The 22094-nt window shown below is 37.5% G+C and overlaps 1 long non-coding RNA gene across 3 annotated transcripts in view; it reads left to right on the top strand.

Annotated features, from left to right (window-relative positions):
- LOC115494739 (uncharacterized) overlaps positions 1-22094 on the top strand; it is a 63527-nt gene that overhangs the window by 28043 nt on the left and 13390 nt on the right. For all 3 annotated transcript variants that reach the window (XR_012054873.1, XR_012054874.1, XR_012054872.1), the window contains 2 exons: positions 5473-5600; positions 9465-9542. This is a non-coding gene — a long non-coding RNA (uncharacterized lncRNA). The remainder of the gene's footprint in view (positions 1-5472; positions 5601-9464; positions 9543-22094) is intronic.

Here is a 22094-nt window from a genome sequence, read left to right as displayed (position 1 = left end):
AGCAGAGACACTGATATAGGATTTTTTTGGGGACCATCTGGCTTGTCCATTGGTAAAAAAAAAAAGGAGATAATTTTATAGCTATTATTTTGACAGAACACTAATTTGCTTTTGATATATTTAATATTGGCTCAGCACCAGTGAAACTTTATTAAATTTAGGGGGAAAAATATCCTGGCTTAAGGCACTGAAAACCAGTTAAGAATCAAGACTACAGATATTATATTGGGATTTTCTGTCATTGGTTACAAGAACAAAATAGAATAAAAATATTTATACATATGGATGGCAATGTGTAGTGAAATTCAAACCAGAAGAATTCCTGTGTCTTCCCTTGCCCTTTAAATCATAATTTAGAATATCTGAGCAAAAACTGTGTTTTTATAAAAATAAAAGCCCCTAAAAAACAGGGAGGAGCAAAATGTGGGATTCCTCACCAGAGCAGTTTAATTATTAATTACACTTTAAAAAGGACGCCAGTTTCCAAGATTTTCTAAGTTATGAATAGAAAAACTGTTACAAAGAGTGAATCTAAATTATGGTGATTTTCTGTGAGAAGCACTTCAACAGTGGCCTTTCACTCTCCTTTGACTGTCAAGGAAAGCAAATTATATTCACCTTTTTAAATTTAAGGTGTACACCTCTATTTCTCTCTTTTGTCTTTCTAGGAAACTGAGGTAGAAGAGCTTTTAAAATGTTAGATGTCAAGAATCTGCTGTTCTAAACATTCCCTATGACTTCCCCAAAACTGTCAAGTAATGACTTGCAAATTGGCAGCTTTTATTTGATGTTCCATAAACAGAACTCCTAATAGCCTTCCCATGGAAAGAACTTGTGGAAATAGAAACCCTGATCGTGGTTGGTTGGTTGGTTGGTTGGTTGGTTGGTTGGTTGGTTGGTTTTTTACCCAAGTAATTTTATAGCAAGGTCAGATTCTTACACTGCTGTGCTAAACTGCCTGTTGAAGTTTTGTTTCTACAGCAAAATACATCAAAATTAAAACTTCAAAAGAAAAATGCTTTTGAAGCATATTCCTTTCATTCTGTTCATACTATTTCATTGTTGCTTTGGGAATATAAAACTAATTTCAAAATTTTTTCAAAAAATTTTCATAACATTTTATATGAACAATTAATGAAAATGATAATTAGTTGCAAACTTCTAAACCAGCTGTCAGGAGGAGCAAGAAACTATGAATGTAGATATTTCAGGGATGAACATACAGAGTAATTGTCCAGGTTCCTAACATGCAAAAATCCCAATCAGACCAAGAATGCATCTGGAAAGTACCTGGACACATTGGAAACAGTAGAGACTGGGGCCTGTATCTTGCCAAACCATGAGTTAGTTACACCTCATCTGGAAATGATAACAATACTTTTTCCAGTCTTCAGAGAGAATGAAATTACTATTTAGACCGGAAAATTCCCAGTTCAGAAGGAATATATTTTTGGTTTAGGATTTAAATGTACAAAATTTGTTAATTTCAAAATACTAATTGCTAATTACTAGTACTGATTCCCTCAATTACACAGATTGTTAAAGGACTTGAGAATATAAAAATATGGAAGATTTTTTCCTGAGCACCAAACACAAATTATTGTGCTCTTGAAAAAACCTATAATTCTACTACTGTGTTAGCTACTGATTTCTGCTGTGGGCTATTTCATAGAGATACAACATTAATCTGTTGGCAGTAGGTGTCTGGGTATCAAAAGAACAAAGATGAGAAACATATATTGCTAGCTAGCTTCTGTAAATATAAATTCAAAATAAAAATGAAGTCAAGTGGGAATGCAATTAAATTACATAAATTATTGAATGACATGAAAGAATCAATTCTTCTAATTATGTTCAGCCTCACAGAGATGAAGGATAACATCAGAGATGATCATGAATGAAGAAAACTAATTTGACACTAAACTGGGGAAAAATTCTGAGAAGGAATCACAAAGAAGGTCTTGACATATCCTTATAAATGAGAATTTTCACTGAGGACAAGAGTTTTACTTGCAATACTAAATAGGCCAGGTGTTCTCCACTGAGGAACTCACCTGATTTTGCCCTAGGTGGTTTAAACTGCTGTTAAAAAATTAGTCACGAGAGATCTTCTCTCCTCTATATTCTCTCTAGAAATTGTTTAATTAATTGTTAGAAAGATGACATTTTAATTAACAATGGAAATTCTTGGGGTTGGGTTTCCAGGAAATTTCTAATATTTCTTGTGATAGGCTTTATAAAGGACTTGCAGCTGGCATAATAAATTAATAAAAACAGCTAAAATGAGGAAAGTCAGTGCAACCATGATATCTGAGTCCTCCCCCCCCTCCTCCCCCCATACAAAACATAGTTCTTAAAATGGAGCAGCGACACAGTTCTGCACAAACCCTAGAGGAAAAGTCTCCTGACACAGCTTTATCATGTAAATCACGGGCAACTGCCTGAGCTTGCAGGGTCCTTCACAGCCAATTTCCATCCTTCTTTCCATTCTCAGGAACAGGATTAGACCTTCACCACCAGTCAAATGACCAGGCCTTAGCATTTTCAGAATATGCATTTATTCTTTCTCCATCATGCACACTATGGTCAGGAAGTGCTTTTCACTTTCTCAGTGTGAGAAAGAAGGTCTTGTAGTAGAATCCAGATTTTCTCCTGCCAACATCCTTCATATTTTCCTTGGGAGAGGGAGCATCAAATCCTGGGTGTAGGTGAATGGACAGCACAACAGGAGCCTGTGCTTGAAAATGGGCCATTCTGCTTCATATTTCCACTCCATGATCCCATTGACAGAGGAAGTTCAAGAGGGCTATGCTGCCTGAAGCTCCACAAGGGATCTTTTGGTATTGAAAGTTTTTGCTTATGGCCTCTCAACTGTAAGTACAGGAATAGTTTTGGGTAGCAGGATGGGCATAGTTCAAGACAACTTGAATGCAACAACAGTAAAACCTTGCTGTTTTAGAAGGCCTTAGTAGCTTTTAATGGTGGTATTTTTTCTCAGGGATGAGCATGTAAAAAAAATAAAAAAAAAGAAGAAAAAAATCTCTAAATATCAAACACAAAGAAAGGAATAAAACAATGGGAGGAAGTTAAGTTTGTCCTGGTTCCCACAAATACCAGTGAACACTGTCTAAATCCCCCCAAATTTTTTAAAATCATCCTTACATTTCTACCAGTTTCCATTTCTAAAAGGGTGTTATTACAGCTTTTATGTATCTGCAACATGCAGATTTTTCCGATCTTAAGGTTACTGACTTTAAGGCAATGACACTAGTTCATGAAATGGCAACATGAATTAGCTGCAGTCAGATATTGATGGGCATGTATGTATATGCCTGTAGAAAAACAAGAGATTATTTTCTCAGTGCATTCTTAGATAGCCTAAATCTATTTTAATCCTTTCCTGTTGTACTCACTAAAGCACATGTACACTGGTGATTTGCATTATCATGAGATATTCTCTGGCTATCTTGGGAGCTGGAAAGTTACTGTAGAGGGAACCCTCTCAAATTCCTCAACATCTTACTCAAGCTGTTTGAGAATAAAAATAAGTGTGCTTTCTGTATTGCAAAAATACTGTCACAATGCCTGACATTCAGCCTAACCTTGGCGCTCCCTGACTTTCAGAGCAAACATCTATTGGTATAATTCATCTGGTTTCAAACTGTGTCAGCAGAAAATATGGTCCTTAGAGCTTCACACTGCAACTTCCACCTTGTTTTAAAATACTTTTACATTTAACTTTGTAGCTATTTTAGAGGAAAAAAAGAGAGGAAAACATATCAAATCTGAATGGCTTAAAGAGTTTATGATTTGTATCCACAACCCCACAACCTGGATTCTCCAAAGTTTTCAGAGGAGTTTAACACATCACAGTGTCTCTTTCTTCTGTACACTGACCTAGCTTTGCCATGACCAATCACTTGTTTACTTGTCTAGCCTCCCATGCTCCAACTTACTTCCCAAACTCTCTATCCTTTAACATAATTTCAAACCAGTTTGTGCCTTTTTGGTTTGTTTCTTTGGTTGTGTTTTTGTGGTTTATTTTTTATTTCCTTTTTTTGTGCATTTGGCTTTTTTTTTTTCTTTCTCTTTTTTTTTTTTTTTTTTTTGCTTTCTTTGAATTTAGCTTTCTGAGTAATAAACTCTTCTTTCAGTATGGCACAGCTCCTTCTAGCCATCCCCAAATGTTTGGAGACAGAACTGAGGTCTGAGAAAGCCCCTATTACCAGATGTAATAATTATTAACTGATTTACGGTGTAGGTGCATTGATTTAGATATAGATCTCCTTATAGTCTGAAATGAATGGTCATACATCGATCTTAACATTGATTTCCTTTTTTTTAAAATTGGGCCAGTACTAGTGTTTTTCAGGGTTCAGATCATCATGATCTTAAAATAAAACAAACAGTTACAATCTCAACTTTAGCCTAGTTTGGAGTAGTTCTAAAAGAAAGTCTGAATTCCTAGTAGTTTTTTGAGGCAACAGGTTTTCTGAAATTTTCTATTAGATCAGAAGATTTCTCCAAGACTTTTGATTATAATGACATTAATCACTTAGGGCAATATAACATATGCTGAGGTGAAGAGCAGGTAAACTGATTGCTATAATTACAAGTTCAAAAAATAAAAATTTGCTGTAATTTAGAAAGTTCAATGTGATGCACAAGATTATATATTTTATTTGAAGGCCAGATTGCAGGTATCTAATCAGGATTTAAGATCTGAATGAGAAGAAATTGTACCATAATTATTTTCCCAGAAGGAATAGTAAAGCACCTAATGCATCTCTGAAGATTTGAAGAGCTGAGTAGAGCTGCAGAGTAGCAAGGGAGAGCTATTGATACTGTTTATTTCAGGCTTACTAAAATAAAAAGTTTTACAACTAACTGAATGCCTTTTTTTTTCAAGCAAAAAGTGAAAGATACCAAATGTTTGGGTTCCAATTCACCTTCAGTAAATTTCTTTGGGTTTCAATTGAAATGTTGCATGAATGTTATCCTTGCTGTTTTCAGTTCCTCCACACATCCTTTTATCAGCCTGAATTTCAAGATTTTAATCAAAACAAGTTTTCATTATTTTAAAGAACTTTTTTTTTGGACCTAAAGGGTCTCTCTACTTCAAAAAAGACGAAGTGCAGAGCACTGTCTGGCACCTTCATTTATCTTCCTGTGTGCAGCCTTTCTTGAGCCACTGCATTGACAGTGTGTCAGTGACAGACAAGCCCTTATGAACCTTGAAGAACCCAGGCACAGGTGCCTTTAAGAAAACATGTATAAAAAAGAGAAAGAAATGTGTACTATGTGGAATTTTTGCTATATCTGCCCAGGACTCTGGTGATGCTTTGAACTGATTCACAGAGAAAGGGATTTTTAATTCTATTCCTGTCTGTTATTGATACTAGGTTAATCCTTTTATTTCTCTGTTTTTTCCTTTCTCTTCTGACATTTTTCTTATTTGTCTTATTTGTTTAGAACATGATTGCCTGTCTTGACTATTTACTTTCTTGTCATATTCAGTGATTGTGCACTGAACCACTGGAAGACCAAGAGCACACAAAAATGTTGCCATGTGAGCTAGAATCCAGTACCAGCTCCTTCAGGTAGGTGGGATCTTCAAGCAGTCATTTTATGTGTTGGGTTAGAGGGCAGCACACTGAGGCTTGAGCTCAACTGGGATTCTTACAACCATCCCAGTAATATATGGTCATAAATTACAAATAAAATACAGTAACAGTCATGAAAAGGCTTAATGGAGAAATGCCATCAAGGCATCAAGGTCCTCTGTCCCTTTCTAAAAATTTCTTATTTCTGCATTGTGATAAGCTGAGCACTGGGAAGCCTCAGCAGGTGGTATTGTTTGTGTTTGGAGCAGTCATTGCTGTAAGGACTTATTTAGTGAAAGGGTTTTTTGGTTTTTTGCCTTTTGATTTGCTCACAGCAGAATTGCTCCCAGATCACAGGAGTTTTACAGAAAATATGTCAGATCTGAATGGCCTTTGTGACCTTTTTTTGGCTTTGGAATCATGTTTACAGGTGTCTAATTCAATCTCCTCTTGCCTACACGTGAAGAGACCACATCACCAAGTTCATACTTAGCTTATACATGGTCTCTTCTATCTCTGACTTTTTCCCTTGGAAAATTTGACTACAAGCTCCCAATAGTCCTTGAGAGAGTTGTTTGCACAGTTAGGTATCTATAATACACTCCATACAACCCTCCTTCTGGTCTGCTTTTTAACTGTTACAGAACCAGAGAGAAGGAGATCTTTGTGGCCTGATCCTGTGATTTCAACACAAAATGTGCATGCATAAACTAGAAATCTGTGAACATAAATCACTGGCCTGCATTTATGATCCACTGAAGCAAAATTCTCCCTCTGCAAACTGTTTCAGGGACATAGGCACCTTTCTGTTTACAGGGGGAGATCCCTGAGGAATTTGACACTTTCTTTGTTTCCCTGTAGTTTTCCTGTAAAATGGAGATGATGTATATATCTGCAGCCCAGATGAAAGGAATGCTGTATCTCTTTCTGTGAGAAAACAGACACCTTTAAAAGTCAAACTTGAGAGGAAATAGTACCTTCTGACCACTTTCACAAAATAAGTCCTACTTAATAATCCTACTAGTCCTAGACTTTGAGAGAAAAAATGTATTTAAGGTTATTGTGACATTTTCCACATCACTTTATAAATAGATGGTGGCACTAGTTCAAAAACAGTATCTCTGACTTTAAGTAAATCATTTCTAACTGTCTTCATCAGCTTAGAGCTGGGGATGTGCTAAAAGCCTTGCAAAAAGGATATTACCATTAGAAAGAAAACCATTTAGAAATTCTTGCATGGGTGAAATGAAAAGACAAGAAAATGGAAAGAAAAAAGATGCACTATTTCTATCTAGTTCTCACTTTATTCTGAGACTTATTTTTCTAACAAGAGATAAAAATGTTTATATAGATTTTTTGACACACTGACATCCTTTTCCAATAAGTTATTCCATGAGGAAATGCAGATATTTTTCCTACTTTTTGTTATTTCATATTTGTTTGTAAGATTTAAATTTTTCAAAAGGAAAATTAGGGTTACATATACAAAGAGTTGGAAAAGACCTGGAAAAGTACATTTGAGGTAATACCAATATTGCCAGTGGTATGACTGCAGCTTGTGGAGATTAACTCATGTTGGATATAGATGTGAGTGCTCAGCTTGGGAGGTGCTTGTCCACCAGGTACCAAGGCACCAACGCTGCCCCAGCACACATGTCAGCTGCTTTCATGTGCCACAAATTAATGTCCACAAGTGAGAGACTGTGCTGTGCTACTAATTTCAAAAATGTTTCTTCTTGGTGACATAATGAATAATATATTAGAAGCAAAGGAAAATGTTCCCTTTCAAGTGTCTGGCAAAAACTTTCAGCTGAAAACTGAAGAAAAGATCCATTGGATGAAGTTAATCAAACAGACTCTACATCAGCTGTCTTTGTGTCTCACCAGAAGATGAGGCAATATCTTAGGGGGTGCAATATGACAGAGCAGATCCCACAGAAGTGAAATGCCAAAATCTAGGACAACCCCTAAATAACTTTCATCATTTATGGCATTGACAATGGGCAGAACATGGCACCATGAGAATTAGAAAGATTTGCCTCATTGTCTGACTGTGTCCACATTTTTCAGCAGCAAATCGATCTCAAGTGAGAATCTGAGAATCGAGGTTATACCATATAAAAAATACAGCACTTGCAAATTACAAGCTGAACCAAAAGATTATGCATGAGCAATGGTTTTCAGATTCAGACATTTATATTGTTAGTTACATATCAACATGTACATTGAGAAAAAATGAAATCCTTTATTTCTTCTTTTTCCACAGGATCTAAAGTTCAAAATGTTATGTGGAACAAGTTTACACAGATTGTAAATATTTAGAATGTGACAGACCAAATAGGAAATTAGGGCAAGTTATAAGTACTGAAATACCAAAGCACATTGACTGATGTACAGGACCTGATCTATCCTCCTCCTCTGAGGTAAAAGGACCCAAAGCTCTGTGCTATTAACCAGTGGCAAGGGAGATTTATCATCTCCAATCTGCAAAGCACACTGCTAAAAGAAATGCAGGAGGACTAAAGAAAAAGATAAATCCAAGCCAAATAAGAAATCAAGTACATATACTGCCTTGTCCCCTACCCTCCCAGCTCCACAGCTGTCACAATGCAGGCTATTAAACTGTCAAATATCACCTCTTCATCCCTCATTATGTCTGTGTTAGAAAGGGTCATAAAATTCACCAAACACTTCATTTTTTTCAAAGTAAATATGAGGGGTTTGTGTTTTCATATTATGGATTACTTAAGCCTAAACCACCACAGAATGTCCATTTTAGAAATTACTTCAGAGTACAGCTTTTTGCAAAACAAACTGAAATTTACCATAAATTCTATTTTTCTTGATTCTTGTGATTGTGATACTGGAGAGCCCTTACTAATTTGTCATTTTTCACAGTCTTCCCGAAATTTTGCTATAATACCAAAAATTATTTCACCAGTCCAAATAGTGGACAATCAGGAGTAAGAGGTGAATTTTCCCTCTCCATGTGCCAGGAGACCTGTACAAGATACCATCTTCAGCATGAGGAGCCATTTAGTCAAGGCAAGCTTTTAGCTTAGGTGTGGGATGCTTGACAATGAGGGTGAAAACATAGTGGAGAATCATCTGAGAAAGACCATCTATGGAAATTGTATCAGAAGGAGCATCTCTTTATGAATGTTTGGAGAATGTGGTATTCAGACTGAGACCAAGCATGCTGAGAAAGAAAAATGTCTTTGAAGCACTAAACAAGACACTTAAGACTCATAAAAGGTCATCTGAACAACACACTCAGACAAGAGTTTTAGTGCTGGTTTTGGCTTACCCACACCGCCCTCCCTTCCCCATCACCCCGCCCCAGCAGATCTAAATATATCTTGAGCTATTTAAGTCTGCCCTGTGTGTATATGTGTGCACACGCCACACTTGTCACCAAGAAACAACAAAGAAACAGCAACGAAGGCCAGCATCTCTGGTGCAAATTAGACATTAGGAAAGCCCACCACATTTCTTTCTCTCTTGGCAGTAAGTGTGCCAAGTATGTGCTTTGTTAGGCTGGCAGGTCTAGATCTTCCTGGAGCACTGCAAGGCCAAAGGCATCAGCAGAACTTCAGTTTGGGTTTCAAGTAGTAGGCTGGGGAGGAAACTGGTCAAAGTTTGCAGCAGTAACCATTGCACAGATTTTTTTTTTTTTTAGACATTTCTTTTGCAATGATAAAGTATAATTAAAATACTAGACAAATAATCTGTGTTTATGACACAAATGCCGGAACTCTCAAACTACTTGTTTTATTGTCTCTTTTTTTTTTTTTTTTTTTTTTCTTTTTTACTTAGCTTTGTCCACCAAGCTTTTGTAAGTTGTTGTTTGTTTTCTCCTAGCTTCCATTAGATGTCAACTCTAACCTTTATCCATGTTGCTATTACAAGAATGAGACTTATGACACAATTGCATTTCAGGTATGTTTGAAGAGCAGTATCTCTGGTTTTAACTTAAAAAATACAATGATTTATGTAGTCTGGGGTTGGGATAGAGAAAATACTTGTTTTTCAGAATCAGAGTTATAGTCATGGAGTCATATTCACAATCAAAGAATGCTTCCTAGACATTAAGGGTGGCTAGAGAAGTGAGGTTAATAAAATAGAGCTGTATTTTAAGGTAAATAATTTTTCATTGAAGGGAAAAGGAACAGACAAAAATAATCCATTATAGTAAGCATTAAATTATTAAATGAATTAATTGAAAGTATTGCAGCTATTTTTTTCTCTTTCTTGACCTAAAAGAGTGTCTTTTTGAGCAGAGATTAGAAGCACATGCCTGTAATAAGTGCAACAAGAGGCTGTAGAGTGAGTAATTATAAACAGAGTTTTATGTATGGAGATGAATCTATGAAGAAGTCCACTCTTGGGATCTAAGATCATTACTGGCAGAAAGGCTGTTAATGGATACTTAACATATGTATGAGAACCATAAAGGCAAAGCAAATGCAAATGATGACTGTGAACACAATTAAGACAGCAAAGGTTTACCTTAAAGAAAAATTCTTTCTTTATGATGTTTTATTATTTTTCCTTAAACTTAATTTGATAAATTAGATTTTTTTAAACTCTGATAAAATATATATTCCTGGTGCATGTACTGAAAAGCATGCAGATCTTTAGTTCTGATATGCTGCAGTAAAGATAAAGACAGTATCTCTGTCTTACATTGCATAATATCTAATTGTCAAGCATGTTTTTATGTAAACTGGAACAATGTCAACCAGTGAGCAATTAAAATCTCCAAGAACATGAGTGTACAAACAAAGGAAAAAAACCTACTTAATCAGAATTATATTCTAAAGCAATGGTTAAAGTGACATTTCTGCTAACTTGGTGCTTTCACTATTTCTAATTTAGCTATTACTGTTGATTTTGTCCATATTCTATGAATAATAGGGGCTTTACCTGAGCCATTTTTTCTATGCTGTGTGAAATGATCAGTCAAGTGTGAATCTTTCTGCTTTACAAGGGCTCAGACTGAACTGAATCAGACTCTAATTCCGTGAATGCAGGAGATATGGGAGTGACCAGCAGAGATCCAGCCACCTCCAGTGTCTGAAATGAATGACACTGTGATACACAAAGGGAATATGCTAAAGGCATTACTAAATTCTTCCAGAATTCCACCATCAGTCAATTTGAATCTAAATATTATTTTTCTAAAGATCCACTGAGTCTTCACAATCTTTGGGTACAGTGATATGCAAAATGGAGCAATTTGAGAGCAGCCCTCTGGGCTCCATGTGCACCACATACTGGCATGTATTTATTGGAAATCCCATTCAATGATGAAAGTGAGACCAAGTATTGCGTTTGTGTACTTTGAATAAACAAATTTCTTTGATATAAATGAAAATAGTTGCTAGCTTTTCTGTAGGAGGAAGAATCTGATGAGAAGGCAGTGGTTCCCACTGCACTGACCATAGATCTGTCAAGTCCTGTGAAGAAAAACATAATTGCATCTGGGGATAAAGCTTATTCAATTTGCTGTGTACAACTATCTTCTATTAAACATAGAAGATATATGTTAAACATAAAAGGATATTAAACCTATTCTATAGGATATTAATATCCTATAGAACGATATTAAATCTATTAAACATAGAAGAATATGTTGATCTTCCTTGAAGTGTCCAGAAGGTGAAATAACAGCAGATTCCCACAGAAGATTGGTACACCAACTGACCTTTCAACTACAGGGACCAAGTACTTGTCCAGGAACTGCTTTGAAAATAAAAGTATTTAAAGAGCAGAAGAAAAAAGTACACTCTCTAGGAGATTATTTTGCAGAAATATTTTGTTTCTGGTGCTAGAAGGAAGCAAAACATCTGAAAGGAAAAAGATCATAATAAAAGCAGGAGACTTTAGTGAGGAGAGTACTGATAAATCTCATCAAGTAGGTTCACAAGTAGCGTAGCAAGAGCCACGTCTTCCTTAGATTTCAGCTTGGCTGGGGAAAGTCACAAGTCCTCCCTTAAGCATAGGCAACATTTGCCCACTTCATGGAATAAGAACTGGTGAAAATGTCTCAACAGAGACATCCCCACTCTCATGCAGAGACTTGTGGGAGCAAAGATCCAAGCTCTCCTTTTCCTGGGAAGTTCCATACAGCAGTCAGCTGACAAGGAAAAGAGCGAGCTGGTACAGAAAGGAAAAAACTAATCCTTAATTTTGTCAGGAAGAAAAAGGGCAGGACAGGATTAATTTTGAATAAAAATCAACCAGGCACTCATTTGAATGGAGACACAGGTAAAGCTCAGAACAAAGTGAAGTACCCATTAAAATTAAAACAATGTAAAAAACATCCTTTAAGACCCAAATAAAAACCCCACATTCTGTCCAGAATCAAAGCCCATGGTTTAAGAATCATTGGTATTTATTTCTGCACACCACAAGACATTTATTTAATTAGAGAAAAATGTGCTTTCATTGCATTTCGAGTCCATTAAAGGGAAAAAACAATGGGTTTTATACATTTTTAGGGTTTTGTAAAACCTCCACTCTGGGTTCTCTGATCTTTAACCTTACTAATTTGGTACTTTGTTTTCACTGTGAATACCATTTAAATTTTACAATCTCCTTTTACTCCTTCACTTCCAATGCTATGTAGACTTTGTGCATGATTGCCCTGCTGTCAGTTCTTCAATGCATCCCTTGCTCTGACTTTGGCCACATAGAATCACAACTTTCTCTTGCCCTCACCGGACAGACAAAGCTCTGTCTATCAGGGAGAAAACCATATCAGCTGACTGTTCATGAGGCATCACAGGGTCCCTTCTCATTATTTGTCCTGTTTGATTTGGGGATGGCCAAAGCCTCAGTCTGCTGCAGCACCTGTGCTGTGTCTTTTAAAGCAGAAACAAAGCCAGCCCTCCTGAGCTTTGCAGGAAATGAAGCAGCTAACTACATGGCTAATTTGCATGCACCCATGTAGCATTCAGTCTTTCAAGCTCACAGGATAATGTATTGAAAGAAATTACTGCCATTTTCTATATCATAAATATAATATTTAATCTGCACTATTTGCTCAGACAAATTTTATTATGCACTTGTCTTGTACAAGGTTTTAATAAGCTGCAGTGGAGAGCTGTACACAATACTTAATGCATACACTGATATGTGTAAAATCTAAGATCAGGGACAACAGTATGTATTTATAGCAGTGTCTGGGAGATTATATGTAATGAATACATTATACCACATACACAGCAGAAGCAGAGTTAAGGATGCTCCTGAATCCTGCAATGTGGCATTTTCTAACTTCTGTGTGCTCAACCGTTCAACCTTAACATTCCCTGAACATTCTCCAATGGAATATCTATCAGCCCAGATAATCAGCTTGCAAGTTACTCCCACAGAGAAAGATATTTCAGATTGTCCTCTTCCAAGAGACATTCATTAATGCATTTTCATCTTGAAATGCACTACTTTCCAGCCAACATGTTCTCATGATGTTTAAAAAGCTTTAAATCTTTGTGGAGTAAGGCTCCCCAGGAAGGTTAAAAAAATACTCTCTGCATCCCATTTCCTTGGGGCTTCTCTGTTTTGCCCTTCCACTACAGCTATTATGCACAGCTTGAATTCTGGGAAGACATGATACTGTTGAAATACAAGTAATTATACTATTCTCTCTCATTTTTACCAACTATTATTTTTATTTTTTTTCTCTTCCTTTTACCTTTTCTTCAGCTGTCTTTATCTGCTGCAAACATCACTTGCAGGTTATTACTTGCAGAGAAAATGCCAGCTGAAAATTGATGATAGATTGGTGAGATGTAAATGATTGCACATTGCGGGCGTCCAAACTACAAAATAGCTATTTTGGTAACCAATTTAATCTGAATTCTTGCATGCTGGGCAATTCTAAAGCATTTTGGAAGGTTTTGTTCAAATTTCCTCTATGAAATTACACCTATAGTGCATTTTTCTTTATTAAAAGCATAAAATGTAAAGATGTGAAAAAAATGCATCATCCTTGGTAGAGCTAGCATGAAGTTTTGGGTGGCACCACAGACCCTGTAGTAAAAGCGTACAATTAAGGAATTACAATTTGATGCTAGTTCCTGACTCAAATACTACCCTGGAATAATTAAAGATAGAGCCATTAATTTCTAACAATAAGCACACAAAACAGATCAAGAAGGCAGGCATATACATTCATATGGTAATACGTTATGTTATGAATGGGATTTTTTTGAGGATTATGAGTATGTAGTTCTTTGAAACAGAAAAATCAGTTGCCATTGCACTTTAGATTTATGTTATGCAATAAAAATAGTAAAATAATATTGTGTTACCTTTTAATTTTTTTTTTTTAATAAAAGAAGGAAATTGTTGAAACCCACTGTTTTCAGAAAAAAATGGCACTGGAGAGAATATAGTAGATAAAACAGTGAAGCTAGGTTTTCTCATGCCCTGCATTATAAGAAAAAATGGCTTCAGCAAAAGAAGTCCAGCAGAGAAATCTAAATATATACAAGTTTATGGGCCAAATAAGGATCCAGGGAGTAACACTACTGATTAATTTGGCCACCTGTGTTCATAAAGCTTCCAAACCCTAACAAATAGAAGTAGGTAGTAAAATAAAGATTTACTATTACAAGCTGTAATAGCCTTAATAGTGGCTCTTGAGACTTGATCTGGTGACATTATTGCCTGAATTAAAAGTCCATGCTGCTTTGGCTGTGCAAAGATCCAGAGCTGGACAGAAGCAAATGCCATGGAATGGGAACATGCGCCTCAGCCAGAATCCATCCATCAAGCATCATCTGCTCTCACAGACAACGCAGTTGCATTTTCACATGAGGCCGTCAGGGCTGACTACTGGCAGCCTGGCTGCTCTCAGTACACTCTCTCAAGGGTGGACAGTGATCAGTTAAGCCATTTGACAGCACCAGTGAGACTTCTGAATGAAATGGGGCTGCAAGAGATCAGAAGCAGAGAGGTAACATCTGGGCAGTTCAGGTTTCTGCCTCTTTGTGTCAGAAAACACCCCATAATATCTAGTATTATTATTTATCCTGAAGAGCATTTTATTCTTCTTGCTTAGGAGATACTGGGGAGGAGTACAGGTTGACAGGACACCTCCCATAATTGCCAGGAGATTTCCTTAGGGAAAAGATGTTTTGACCACGTTCAAATTTTCCTCTGAAGATGAATGTGTGTGATTGTTTTAAAAGGATTAAACTGATACTCTTTGATGTATCTTCACCCGGTTTTATGAAAGCTTTGACCAAACAGTGTGGGTGATAAATTCATTAAGGGTGATAAACTCATTATAGTGATAAACCTGGTATGGGTGATAAACTCATTACAGAAGAGCCCTAGTATGGGGAGGCTGATGCAAGGCTTTCTATCACTGTCAGCAAAATTGCAAACTATAAAACTTCCGCTCACATACATGATGGTCCTGGCACACTCCCCTCTTCCATCTCACCCTGTTCAAAGGGTGAGCTTAGACACTCACAGAGTTTCACATATTGTTTTCAATCCCACAATTCACAAATCCCCACATATTGTTTTTAACAAGTCCAGGTTCTCAGCTGATTTCTGACCTTTTCTCATTCCAGAGCCAGACCAGGAATTCCGCCCCCTGACTTCCCTCACTTTTCCAACCCTGTCCTTCCCACAGATATTTCTGCCAGACCTCTTCAGATGAACATGATGCACAGATGGGGAAGAGCTTTCCTCCCTTTCCTCTCTGATCTTACTTAAGGAAGTGTTCTTTGGTCCCACCACCATGACCACCTTGTTCAGACCAACATCCCATTTCTTCTACAGCCTTCCATAAGAACCTATGCCAAGAAAATGCCCTCTTGAGATCCTTTACTCCAGATACATTTTTGAGCTGGCTTAACAAGGAATTTCCACCTTTAATGGCCCAGCTGAATGCTAAAACAAATTACTTGCAACTTGGCTATTGCTCTAGAGTCTTCAAAATTTAACAATGCAGATCTTTCCCTCCATCCCTCCAGCATCTGTAGGATAACAAACATGGGCATACATACTGCAAGAAAGGTCATGTGAAGAAGAAAAGTAAAGGCATCATTCTGCATTTGGAAAATGTATTAGTAAAAAGAACTCCAGGTCTTTCAAGATGGAACACCCACTGCAGGTAGCACAGTCAAAGGGCCTCCTTGACTGAGAAGTTGAGCATTTGAACATGGTGTCCTCAGCTGAATCCAAGTCCCATGTCCAATTCTATACTTGTTGTCTCTGCTCACCTGAGACCTAGGAGCTTCCCTCTGCAGACTTCAGACCAGGTATTTACTGGTCTATATATTAGAATATACAGGGAATTGAATCTTGAAGAAACACTACAGTCCATTGAGATCCAAGTGTTTTTAGCAGCTGCAGATGCTTTGTCTCTCTAACAGAAATAAGAGAAGATACTAAGACAAGTAAATAAACCATCATATTTGATAGCAAACATACTGCATGTGGCAACTCTGTCACTTGGTAATGTGACAGAAGTATATTTGAAATAGATTAAGGAGGTAAGATTGTGATGATTTTATTTTGGTGCCAAGGTGATTTTTCTGAGGGATAGTTTAGCGATTAGCAGAATGGCTCAGTGCCAGAGAAAAAAAAATTCTCCCGATTCTGAGCATTGAGTATTGAGCATTTAGCATTTAGTCTGCTAAATTAGTGAATTGAATTGATAAAAGATCTTACAGATAGCAGAAATGACACAAAGGTGTTGTGAGAATTTACCTTTCCAGCAAAAGAGCAGGACAAGGAGAGCTACAGGCACAGGAAGGGAGAAAGCAGCCCATTTTGACAGCTCTGTGTAATGTTGAATCAGGCACAAAGATTTAGACAGAAAACTTTAAAGAGAAAAACACTTAGAGTCAACAGGACCTCACTGCAGGGCAATATTTGGTTTCAGGAAGTTTTGGTCCTAAATGTTTCCATCTTAACTTTTATTACTTTTCTGATATTGCAACAATATTTACAATGAGGATCCTCTATACAGTATATTGTACAAATTCAGGAAGACTATCTCTGTTATAGTCAGCCTAAGCACAATATGCAAATCACTGTATATAGGAGTGCAGCATTCATACATCTTTATATGCATCACTACAGGCTCATAGTTACCAAAAAGTAAAGTTAAAAAAATTAAGTTAAAAAAAAAAAGTCTTACAAAAAATTTGAATTTCAAAAAGGAGAATAAAATAGCACTTGCAATGGTATGGCCAGCTGGTGACTGTTTCATAACAAGGCCTTTTTTCTCCCTCCTTTAAATATAATTTACTGGAACTTTACTTAGAGATGCAACAAATTAGAAGCTATTCATTTTGTAATGAAGAAGGCCTCATGAAATCTAAGCTGTGAATAGGCAATCAGAATTTATTTGGATATAAAGGGTTATTTACAGGCTAATATTTCAATATTGAACTCCATACTGCTATCAGTACCATCACAGATCATTCTATGCAGTTGTTTTAAATCTTTATGTCATCGCATTGCCTCTGATTCTGCACAGTACCTGTAGCTAATGTTAATCCCTGCATGAAAGACCACCAGAAAAAGTCAAATTGGTTCTTCTTTGCATAATATATAAATTTAACTCATCTCCGGACAGGTCTGAAGAGCCAAAAGGAAGCTTTTATTACACTGGAACAAAGTAAATTCTGTGGATTCACCAATATGCATGGGATTACATGCAGTCTTTACTTGAGTTCAAACAACAATTAAGAACACCAAAGAAAATCAGCCTTGGGTCTTTTAAATCAACTACAAAATATGCACAACTACATCAGTTCAAAGTGCCAATCCAAATGCCTTCTAACAACCAACTAATTTTGCACTTCCATTCCATCAGTTAACCTTTAGGTGGGCCACCAATAGCTCATTGCAGTGATGTTTTCTATTATGTCCAGAAAATGTTTCCCACTTGGCAGGGTACTGGTGATGTTGGTTGGTAAAACAAACGGCTGAGGCTTATGAATTATGGACTCTTATTGTTGCTATGCCTCTTCTTTGCCCCTGAGCTTCTTTCTCTGTGTGCTCTCTCTTTCTCTCTCCCCCTATTGTTTTGAAGAAATGGTGGCCAGTTAGATGGGCAATTGCCTTACTGGTACTGAGGTTTCTCTAGAGTTTTGGATAAAATTTGTGTGACTACAGAACACAGTGTACATGGGCAGCAGGAACAGGAGGTTTGTTGTGCCAAGTCATCTGGAAAACAGGTATCCTGGATCCTGGACAATGGTATAAAACTTTCAAAACCCAGAACAGAACTTTAATTGTTATAATCTTTTCCTCATTTCACAAAGATGTGTGTGGGGAAATTTAGGTGTATGAGACCCAAGAGCCTTCATGGTTTCTGTGTACATTCTTTCCTCTCTGAGTGTTGTCTGTGCTTAATAAATCAGTGACTGTGCTCAAGGTCTGTAGTTGCCTAGTTTTGGATAAGCAAAATTTGAAGTCCCAAAATCTCAGCTGCCAAGAGGACCTATGTCTATGACAAATTTAGGCATCTAAAGATTAGAAGCAAAGAAAGCTCACTTACATTATTACAGAAAATCTGTCACTCCCCAAGGTTAGGAAACAGGTGTCCAGCTGAATCTGACAAATCTCTGGAAGTAAGCTTTTCTCTCCAGTGCCTCTTTTGTTGTTAGTACATGGGCCAAGGAAGACATGATGTCCTTTTGGGCAACAGGTCCCTTCCCACTTCCTGAAAAATAGCTTTTCTCTCCAGTGCCTCTTTTGTTGTTAGTACATGGGCCAAGGAAGATATTATGTCCTTTTGGGCAACAGGTCCCTTCCCACTTCCTGAAAAAGTTCAACACACTTTAGAGCAAGAGATATACAATGTTCCATGTTGTTATTCTGACCAGCAATAGCATGGATGGGGCAGCACAGAAGTCCTAGGGGTGGTAGAGTTTTTTCTCCCACATGTATTTTTATCAGTCTGAACTGCTCTGCATAAGGGCTTACTCCCAGCTCTAGTTGTACTTTAGTTTGTGGTTCTCTGTACTGGTCCTTCATTGCAGAAGGATTATTATAACTGTGCTGGAGTCACAAGGAAGGAGCTACGTGGGTATTAGGTCATGCATTTTCTTAGCAAGTAATACACAATATGTAGGCGTCTAACACATCCCCATGAGCAACTGCCTCACTTCTTGCTTGTTTTAATTACTAAATAAATTACTGTAAGAAATATTTTTAAGCAATGAATGTACCAGATCAGAGAAAATATTCAGAAGTTATGAAGGAAGTGAAAATAAATTGAGCATGTGCTTAAGTGTTTTGCCACTTTTGCTGAGACTGATTTTTCACAGCTATGCATATATTTCACTCTCATTTGTCACCCTGCCTTCACCCAGGGACCCAGGGTCCTGCAGAATGAGAATAGGAACCCTAAATCCCTGTCAGCCAGCCAAAGCCATGCACTCTGTATAACAAATCTCTTTTGTCCCCAAAGGTAGCCTCAAATAATTTTAATAAATCTTTAGTAATGCATTTCAGTATTTCAAACATGTAAAGGTCAGATGGTGCTATTCTGACTGACCCTGACCCACAGCTATTTTCTCTGTGCCTGGAGCAGGATTGCTCAGAAGTGATATACAGCAGCGGTGGCCAGGAGAGGCAGTGCCTGGCTGCTGAGTCTCTCTCTCTGCCCAGCCGGGCTTTGCAGTGCCCGGGCAGGAGGAGGCTCCTCACCCGCAGGGTCCAGCGCAGCCCGGCCAGAGCGCGCTGCTTGCACCGCTTGTCTGAGGATTTAATGGAGCTGCCTCTGGTTTAGCCAGAGCTTTTTAAAATCGTTGCTTCCCGGCTCCCCCTCAGCGATTTCCTTGTTTAGCTTTAACATTTTAATTTTGCCAAAATGTTAAGGCAGCGCTTCACCTGCTGACTGGGTGTAAAAGCGCCGCAGCAAATGGAGGAAAATAAAAAAGGTGCTTAGCTCAGCTGAAGTCCCTCTCTTGCTGCCATAAAATTAATTGTTATCATTATCTAGCTGCTTTCTGGAGACCATCAAGTTACCTGCTACACAAACTGTAACGGCAGTAACAGCAGCTGAACCTGACATACAGCCCTGCCCTTGGTGTATTAAATCATTCTGATGTAATGTCTCACAAAGCACATGACTCACCTATTAAACCTTTCCAGGGGCATGTGCTCCGGCAGGAGGAGAGAGCTTGTAATGAGGCCAAATGCACAGAGGATAAAAGGAACATATTATGAAAACAAGCTATTGAAGCCATGCATGCTAATTTGAGAGAATGCATTTGGACATGCGAGAGATTTGCTGTTTCTGTGTAAAATATTTCCAATTCCTTACTTCCCATTGCAAAGCTGATTGAGTCAGCAGCAGCTTGCCACTTGCATTCCAGGTGGTGTGATATGTCTCCTCATGCACTAACTCATATAGGTCATTAATATGCTAAATAAGTTGTAGCCAATTGGCTCCCATGGTGACAGCTCCAAAAGCTTCATGAATAATCAATGGAGCACCTGGAGGCATGAAATTTTCATACAAAGAGTTTCTAGACTTTGCATTAAGCTCTGAGCAGGGACAGACAAGTGATAGACATGACTGGCACTTTGAGAAGTTTCAAAAATAAGAAGTGTTATTTTAAAAGAAAATAGCAATCTTATTTAAATAAGAATAAATCTAAAACTCCATTTCCTGGAGCCTTTCTAAAAAAGGCATCTAAAGTGGTTTCCTTGCCATCTTCTGGACAGGAGCATGTTATAAATTTGGAGAGGGTGAGTGGAAATACTTCAGCTATTCTATATAACCTTCAATAAACTCATCACAGAGCAGTAGGGATTCACTGACAGAATTAAATAGTGGCAACTTTAGGAAATTAATAAATGATTACTGCCTTTACCTTATTTTTCTGTAAAAAAATATATGACTATAGAGTTTGTGAGTAAAAAGCACTGATGATTGTTATGAGCAGGGTCTCAGTTCACCCACTTAAAAGTTGGCATCTTTCTGACATTTTTTCCTTTTTAAGAACTAATGTATAATCTCACAGACTCTTTCAGACAACTTTGTTACTGAAACAAGCATACCATAGGCAGGATATATTTCACTGTTTGATTGAGCTGATCAGAAAATTATTTAGGCCTCCCATAGGAACTTGGACCATTGTAGGTATAGTCCTGCCCTACGCTTTCCCCAAATCTTGTGCCTCACATGTTCCCTGTGTTGGCAAAGTAGAAATTGGAGATGTACTGTGCAGTCAGTATTATGGGTACAGAGGCAGCTGTAAGAAATGAGGCAGCTCCAGTATTTCCCCTTCCATGTGGGGCTGCTGTGTGCAGGAGACTCTCTTGAAGGAGTCTCGTGCTGAAGGAGTTGTAGGACCCAAGCTTTGCCCTGCTGTCCTGTTCTCCATTGTGAATATTGATTTCTCATGCAGATGCACTGGGTGGAGCAAGGAATTTCAAGGTATTTCATCTATGCTTGACATATTTCTCACACAACTGCTGAGAAGACAGCAACAAATGCAGTTACTTCTTCTGGCATTACTACTGACAGTTTTCAAATCACTTTCTACAGAACATACAAATTACATGTACTTCAGTCTCAGCTATATTTGGTGTGTTTCAGATGAGATCCTCAGCAAAATACTTGTGCTCTTTACCATCTAGTCTGACATAATGTAAGTCTTGGTCATCAATAGAAGGGCTGGAGAGCTCAAGCTGTGGAAACACCATGGGCAACACCATGATACTCATGTACTGAGAATTTTGCTGGTGATGAAAATCTACAGATGTTGGAGTTTATCAGGACTGGCACAGCTAGTGCTGGCTGAATAACTTACAAATCTTTGGTTTTCCATCTTGAACACTTCTATAAGCAGAGAAAAAAGAGCATGGATATATCACCAACATGGCCCCGTAAAAGCAGGGGCAGCCCTTTCTTTGGATCAGTGAGGTCTGTCCTCATCAGAACTGTACAAAAGTTGCTATAATCTTTCTTTGATGTCTGTTTTAACAGTGACATGCAGGAATAGTGCAACATCAGAGAGGCAATTTATAGGATTACTAGAAGGTAACATGTTACAGGGAGGTAACATGGAAAAATTCAAAAGGAATTTCAACAAGTTTTTTTCCCCACTAAAGTTTAACTGAATGCTCTACAGAGCTCTTGTGCATTTGTGTGCTCACACAGCAGCAATTGTGCTGGTTCACTCAGGAATGCATTGATAGGAAAAGCTTGATCAAACATTAAAAAGTTAAAAAAAAAAAAAAAAAAAAAAAAAAAGAGGTACCAAAGAGAAAGAATGAAAGAACCAGGTCTTTTAAAAAAGTATTGGCAGGTTCTTAATGTTTTCTAAAGTCAAAGAGTCAAAGAACTACATATTGTAAGTTTTTAGTATTATCTTGATGATGAATAACCTGCATTGTTCTCAGTTTTTACAATGTTGTTCTCCTAAATATGTGGCATTATATGCTCTGGCATACAGAAAAAATTCCCACATGAAAGTGCACACACACTCACATGCACAC

The sequence above is a fragment of the Taeniopygia guttata genome, chromosome 3 (assembly GCF_048771995.1).
Source record: "Taeniopygia guttata chromosome 3, bTaeGut7.mat, whole genome shotgun sequence".
NCBI classification, from domain to species: Eukaryota; Metazoa; Chordata; class Aves; order Passeriformes; family Estrildidae; genus Taeniopygia; species Taeniopygia guttata.
This window is presented reverse-complemented; position numbering and strand designations above follow the sequence as displayed.